This window comes from Kogia breviceps, chromosome 16 (genome assembly GCF_026419965.1).
Source record: "Kogia breviceps isolate mKogBre1 chromosome 16, mKogBre1 haplotype 1, whole genome shotgun sequence".
NCBI lineage: Eukaryota > Metazoa > Chordata > Mammalia > Artiodactyla > Physeteridae > Kogia > Kogia breviceps.
In genome coordinates, this window is record NC_081325.1 from 59,567,346 (window position 1) to 59,575,189 (window position 7,844).

The window sequence follows — 7,844 nt, forward strand, 5'->3', positions numbered from 1 at the left end:
TATCTCATGTTCATGTTAATGTGAGAGCCAATAAAATTTCCAGCAATGATCTCATAATAACTATATATTTCCATGTAAGTCACTTTCTGGTCAAATCATCATATATCAGAATATGTCTGATGCTAAGATCAGAAATGCCCTTTTAAAAATCTAGAAAAAAATGGAAAAATAGTTAAATTTGTATGTAGTAAAATTCTAATGACAGTAAATCACTAAAATAGCATCTATTAAGTAAAAAATAAACCAGAAATGTGCATTTGTAAAAGTGTCATTGTTTTGTTCTTGATTTCATTATGACAAAAAAGATACACAGTCTTTGCCAGGGAAATCTGATGGAAGTGAATAATTATTAGGCACAAAGAATAAAATGGAAAGAAATTTGAGCTTATCTATTTTGAAGGGGAAAAGAAATAACTGCTAAAGTGTTGCAAATAAAAATATTCCTGTTAACTCATTATTTTTAACCACATGGTGAAAATTCCACTTTTTCCTGTTCCATGAGATAAACCTGAATTTTAACTATCCACAGTTTGAGAGTATTCATTGTACTTGCAGCTCTTCTATAACTCCAGCTTTAAAAGGAGTTGATATTGCTGCTTAGATTTTCAAAATCCTAAAACATGGCATTCATAGTTTTTTAAATCATAGAGCTGGCCTTGTACATTTAAAAAAGGTTGAAACTATGTACAAATATGAAAAGAGAGACACAACTGTAAAGGATTTTTGAATGGCTTAAATATTAATATTAAAATTATTTTCTGAAAAACAATTTAGGTTGTCTGTTAATTCCCTAAATTTTCATCAGTGTCATAAAGTGAATATTTATATTGCTATATTGCTACCATTATATGTACATGCTGAATTAGACACATATACTGAGATGTATATGAATATACATTATATATTCAGATAGAGTGACTAGAAATAGCTAGTTAGTGCATTTAACTAACTTTCTCATATCCCTTCATGCCCAACATATTAATGTTGGCCTAAGGAATATGGATTTTATAGAAGTATGAAATATTACCTTAATTTTGTCTCTAGGATAAATAATTGAATTTATGACCATAAGTATATTTTAATTATAGCAATAATCTGAAATTTTAAATTAAAAAAACTTAGGAGTCCAATTTAACGAGTAAACACATTAAGTATATGGGGACTAGTTTTCACAGATTATTACATTGTTATGGGTTAATAATTCAACAGCTATTGAATTGGATTATATTTTTACATTAAATTAATGTTGATGAATTACACACTAGTTAAAAAAACTAGTTTTTTCAGCTATACAGCAGTTTTATTTTTTATAATGGAGTATGTGAATTGAAAAGCAAAACTTAAAATGCAAATGTCAGAAGAAAAGAGAAGAATTTGACAGTAAGTTAACGAGGTTGCAAAACTCCTGTATATTCTGGTGAAACAAATGATCGTGAAACTCCGTGGTAGCTACCTATGTCTTTTTTTTTTTTTTCCTTTTAAAATCTTACTCTTACCTTCTACTCTTGGATAAAAAAAATGAGTGTCATCAGAGAGCTAAGAGCATTTCAAAGAAAAGAACTTACATATTTTCAAAAGGATGCAATCAAAAGCCCAAAAGCGATTTGAGACTTGACAAGCTCACACTAATATTGTAAGGAGGAACAGCGGGTCACGAAAGCCAAGAAGAAAAATATGAACACAATGAGATATGCCTTGAAACATATTGAGACTTATTACTATATTAAATAATATTGTGTTGCATTGGTACAAGGTTAGGAAAAAACTGATGAAAAAAGCGAGATAACCTTGAAATAGAGATATTAATACACATTTTGTTTATTACAGAGCTGGCCTTGGAAATGACAGAAGAAATCATGGCATGTTCACTAAATGTTTTAGGACAATTGCAATCCACATGGGGGGAAAAAACCTTCAGATTTGATTTTTACTATACAGAATTCACAAAAAGCAACTCCATGTGGAAAAAAAACCAAAGTCAAAATTATATATTTTAGGATGTGGTACAAAATTTAGGAATTTTAATAATCTATTAAATATGACATAAAACTTGCCAAATAGGAAAGTTTTAATATATTTGAGTGTATTTAAATTACAACCTTTGTATATAAAACATATATACAAAGGTTATAATTTTTTATTTTTTTGCGGTACGCGGTCCTCTCTCACTGTTATGGCCTCTCCTGTTGCGGAACACATGGCCGCAGGCTCAGCGGCCATGGCTCACGGGCCCAGCCACTCCGCGGCATGTGGTATCTTCCTGGACTGGGGCACGAACCCGTGTCCCCTGCATCGGCAGGTGGATTCTCAACCACTGCGCCACCAGGGAAGCCCAAACATTTGGTTCTTAATCATTAAATCTATTTTCATTTTCCTCCAAAGCCATGGATAATAGTGTTACTAGCACCTTTGTTTGTAAATAACAACAAAAAATCTAAAGCAACAGCAAGTGTACATCAGCAGGAGAATGTATAAATGTATTGTTTAGTATTAACACATTGGGCTAGTATTTAATCATGAAAAGGATTAAAAACCACAGCCAAGACCTGAATTGGTAAATATCACAAATCTAAAATCCTAAATAGAATGTTTCCTGGAAGGACAATTTACAGAAAAAACTACACAAATATGATTCCATTTATATAGAGAAATATCTGTATCTTTGGTTAAAAAAAGATATACCAATATGCAAAAATTCAGGATAAGACATACCTTGTAGGGGAAATGAGGAATCTGAAATTAAACATGTGCACACAGGGATTACACAGGTTTGGTATGGTTCTATTTCTTAACTTAATTTGAGAGTAGGCATATTCATTTCATTCATCTTAGTTGTAAACCACACATAAATATTACATGTATCATTTTCTATTTATGATTTATTTCATAATAATGTTAAAACAGTATGCTATATCATACCTCTTAATAGAAATATAATGGTTTGGTAATATCAGAAGCTGATAGGAATTTGGAGAAATGTGAGCAGTTAAATGAACCAAGCCCAAAACAGCCATTATTGTACTTTATGGATGCTGTGTTTCAATATAACCATATAGGCTTAATTATCATTTTTTTAGTAATTATTTTTAATTGTAAAAATTATCCCTATGTAATAAAATAAATCTTGAGTTTTCATCCATTAAGAACATTATTTTATTTTGATTATGGATACAAATATATGACTTCTTTAAAGGGAAAAAAAAAATGTATGTACTACCTAACATCAGTTTGGGGAAAAATAATATTTTGAGTAATTTATCATAGTTACTTAAAGTGTACAACTGTTGTAACATTGGCACAAGGGCAACAATTAAAGGCATGTGGAAAATATCAGACTATTTTAAGTTACATGGAATTGCAAGTATGTAAGCTATTTCCCATGCTAGCCTTATAAAAATAATTTTATCCCAAAGCACTAAAAGCAATAATGAATGAGTTGGAGCTGCCAAAAATATTGTTGTATTTTACTGAAACTACTGGAGTTTTGGAACTTTAAATATCATAATAGCAGATGATAGTAATGTTCAGTCTGTGATCACTTCTGATGGCTTTGTCATTTGCATGCACTTGGACCTCTGGTGAGCTTTCACTCCCAACAGCTACCCCCTGCATCTCTTTTTCAGAAACTTTGTCCTAGCCTCCCAGATCACTGTGCCCCTATGTACTGAAAGCCTCAAGTGACTGGGAATTCATGTTCCCAGCAAATATCCCTTAAACCGTAACTGATATGTGATGGGCATAATTATTCTACCTTCCTTGCTCCTGATTAGCACAGTTTATGTGGGATCTACATTGTCTCTAAAACTCCAATGCCAAATTCAGTTACCACCTGTGAAACTTTGCTTGCTATTGCACCTTTGCTTGAGCTCTGTAGCTTCTAAGCCTCGCTTCTTTTCTCTCATAGTACCACACCCACCTCAGTCCTACAACATTTCTTATGAACTGCCAAATAAATCCTTGTTTCAGCTTTTGCTTCTAGGGAACTTAAGCTGAAACAGCTGGCTCAGGGAGTGCTTCTAGGTAGCAGACTGTCAGGATGGGATTTTGGAGTTGGATCCCTCTCTGGTTAGATTACAATAAGGGGAATACTGTTCATAGTAAGTAGAGTATTAAACAATACTGCTGGTATCCTGTAGCATTATATAGTATGTTGCTAAGACTGCCTGTAGGTAGTTTGGTTGGGGTTCCTGTTGAAGGGGATCTACTGGTTTGCAAAAAAAAAAAAAAAAAATCTCACATTGGATAGATATGAGAAAATAGTAACTAAAAAGATTATGGAGTTAGTTAGGTTTTGCTAAGTTCCTTTGGTACCCTGAATAAGGAAAACTAAGCAATCAAGTCAGTTAATTACCAACTCAGGTCATAATGAGTATGTCAGAATGCCTCCATGAAAACATCTAAAGGAACTTTATTATAAGGTTAGCAAACTAGAGAGAAGGCTAAGCTTTAGCAAATCATGTGTTGCCTAAGTCAGGCTCTGTAGCCCAAGGGAGATGTTAAGAGATGCTGTTATGATCCTGGGCTCCCTGTCAGTAGAGGAGATAGCATTCTGGGAAGGTGCAGGCCATGTGGCAGCATATAATGAGTACAGGCAAAACAGACATAATTACCCTAACAGACTCAGATGGAAATCATAGGACATGGCCCATAGCGAACACTGTAACAAGGGCGAATTGGCCACCAAGTTCCTTGGGAAATTATGGATTGAAAGCCGAAAATACCAGTTGATACAGTTGATTTTAAAAAGTGGATGATGAGAAGGCCGATAGCTACCCCAATGGAAAATCACAATCGCTCACACATTACCCTATGTCTGAGACATTTCTCAGACCAGAGACAAGTAATTGAAGAGACTAATATTGCTTGAAGGATCATGACATGACACAAAGTGTATGTAATAGTAATTTCCCTAGTTCTTATTCCAAGGGGTGTATGACCATCACCTGAGTACACGGGAAAGAGAGAAATACCCAGCTTTTACAAGAGGTTTTTAGCATTTCGTGCAAGTTAGCATTGATAACCAGGATTTCCATTTGCATGGAGGTGTAGAAAAGCCAGATAGCAAGTGGAATCAGGGCCAAATGTGTCTCTGTTAGTTAACAGTGCACCTAAGGTAGCCGTGTCCTAGTCCTCAAGCTTATATTTAAAATGGATGTACTTAGCACCTAGAACAAGCTCAGTTATTTCCTTGAACACTGGAATAAGGCTTCTTGAAATGTCCACCTCTGCCCAGGATTGTAAATCAGAAGCAGTGCCAAACATTGAGTTAAAAGCCAGAGATTAATGACACTTTGAAAACTATAAAAGCTCATGGGAGGAGCTTCAAGATGGCAGAAAAGTAAGACATGAAGATCACCTTCCTCCCCACAAATACATCAGAAATACATCTACATGTGGAACAACCCCTACAGAACACCTACTGAACGCTGGCAGAAGACCTCAGACCTCCCAAAGGCAAGAAACTCCCCACGTACCTGGGTGGGGCAAAAGAAAAAAGAATAAACAGAGACAAAATAACAGGGACGGGACGTGCACCAGAGGGAGGGAGCTGTGAAGGAGGAAAGGTTTCCACACCAAACCGTGTCTGATCTTCAGAAATGTATTGTGTGCACTTGGAAACTTCGTGTGTTCATTTACTTCTGTGTGCAGTTTTCTGTAAGCGTCTGTTAGGTTAAGTTGGTTGGTAGAGTTGTTCAACTCTTCTATATAGTTGCTGGTTTTCTATCTATCAGTTGGTATTGAACATAGTCAACAAAACAAATATATTTATTTTCCAATCAGATTGAGATTTCCAAACTGATTTTCCAATCAGTTTCTTTAAATACAATTTTGTCAGTGTATTCTGTTTATATGAAATGTCTACGTATAGAATATTTACATAAAAAGGAGATAGGAAAATTGCATAAGTGCCCTGCAACTTATTAGCTGTGCAATCTTGAGAAATGTATTCACTTTTTTTCTTTTTTTAATTAAATGGCAATTAAATAGCAATTAAGAAGTAGTATTATTTCGGAGAGTTTGGGGAAGAGAAGAGACCAGTATCTCACGTGTAGTATGCAATGAATAAATTTTAGCTAATATATGACCATTTTGCTTTATAATACAATGTAAAGTTTTATTATTTAATCATATTTTATATAATCATAATGTCTTTTCAACCTCATAATATATAGGAGATATTATTTTATTCCTGTAATTCAGGTGATAACATTTAAGTACAATAAGATTAAGTGACTAGCCTAAGGTTAGGCAGTTACTAAGATAACAGATGACTGATAGAACTCAGGTTGTGACTGCAAAGTATATTTTAGCTGAAGCTTTTCTAGATATAAATATTATACTTTTTAGTTAAGAAAGATTAAATTAGTATATTTGTGTGTTTTAAAAATTAACTAGATCTAGATTTAGAGATAGATAAAGAAAGGATGGTCTCATACTAGGGATCACGTTAAGTCACTATGAACCAGTATAGCCATGACAATTGTTAAATTACTGAAACTCATTCCCAAGGAGGTTGGAAAATTATATTGCTCCATCTCCCACAGTGCTCTCATCTCAACAGTATGCTCACCACTGAAGGCCCTCAGAAGTCCTTGCTACCACTTGGTACTACAGAAGATGTCCAAGAGCCTATTTCAGTGTCTGGGCAACAGTGGATAGCATTATTTGTCTGTTCCTGCTTATTATCTATTGTTAAATATCTTGTATATCACAATTTTCGGATAGCCATTGGAACAGGCAGATGGATACCTTTTTGTGATACCTTGCCAGAAATTCTTGCAGAACAAGCTGATTCAGATAGAGGTTTTCCTAGACATTATTGAGCAATTAACACATGCCAGGCAATTTACTAAGTGTTTTAACATGCATTCATGAGGAATACAGTGACCACTAGTTTTCCAGTGCCTGAAGGGAAAATTTATAAAATACTTGTTCATTCCTCCTTTCTTAAAGATATTGATTATACTCTACATTTAGAAGTACAACTGTTCTGTGCATTGGCTATTACCTTTCATTTACAGTTGCATTATAAACATCAGAATTTCTGAGTCTGTCTATATTTATAAATAGCATTACCTTCTCCAACAGTCAATGCACTGTGCCTTCACACAGTGTGATAATATTGATAATAAAGGAAAAAAATGCTTAAACTTGTTTTGTAGCCATGTAGGGAAAGTAGTTGTTTATTCAGGTGTTGTCAGTATTGTAAAGATGTAGAAGGACTCTTTCTCCCTACTTATTTTTTTTTCCAGGCACTTACATATGTGATCACAAACATAGCTACACTGAAGTGGTGGGATGAGCTGGAAGGTAGGATAGTATCAGTGTGTATGTGGACTAAAATGATTACTGCTCCATCTGAGATTGCTCTTGCCAACCAACTCTCACAGACTTTAGGTGAATCTAGACGTAGAAAATAACTTTAGCTATTTAGAAGTTACATTGTATATAGGGAAGATGTCTTCATCTGTCTCATCTTTAGCCACACAGTTATTTGTGAAATGAATAGAGGACTGTTTATTAAGATTAAAAGAAAAAAATATATATATATATATATACACACACACACACACATATATAACTACTATCTGGAATAGAAGTCCTTAAAGCAAAGATGAGTTGAACACCTGAAAGTCATGGAAGGAAATACACAAATCCTTTCTGTCTATCACTAGTTTTCTCCCTCTCTCATTTAAATACAGGCCTTTATTTCTATCAGTTATTAACTATCAATATTAAGTATCACTGGTACCTTTACAAGTGATTTTTTTTAATGTCCTTAGAGATATAATTATAAATAATTTGAAAATTCTCTCAGTTCTATCAACAAAGAGAGCAATATG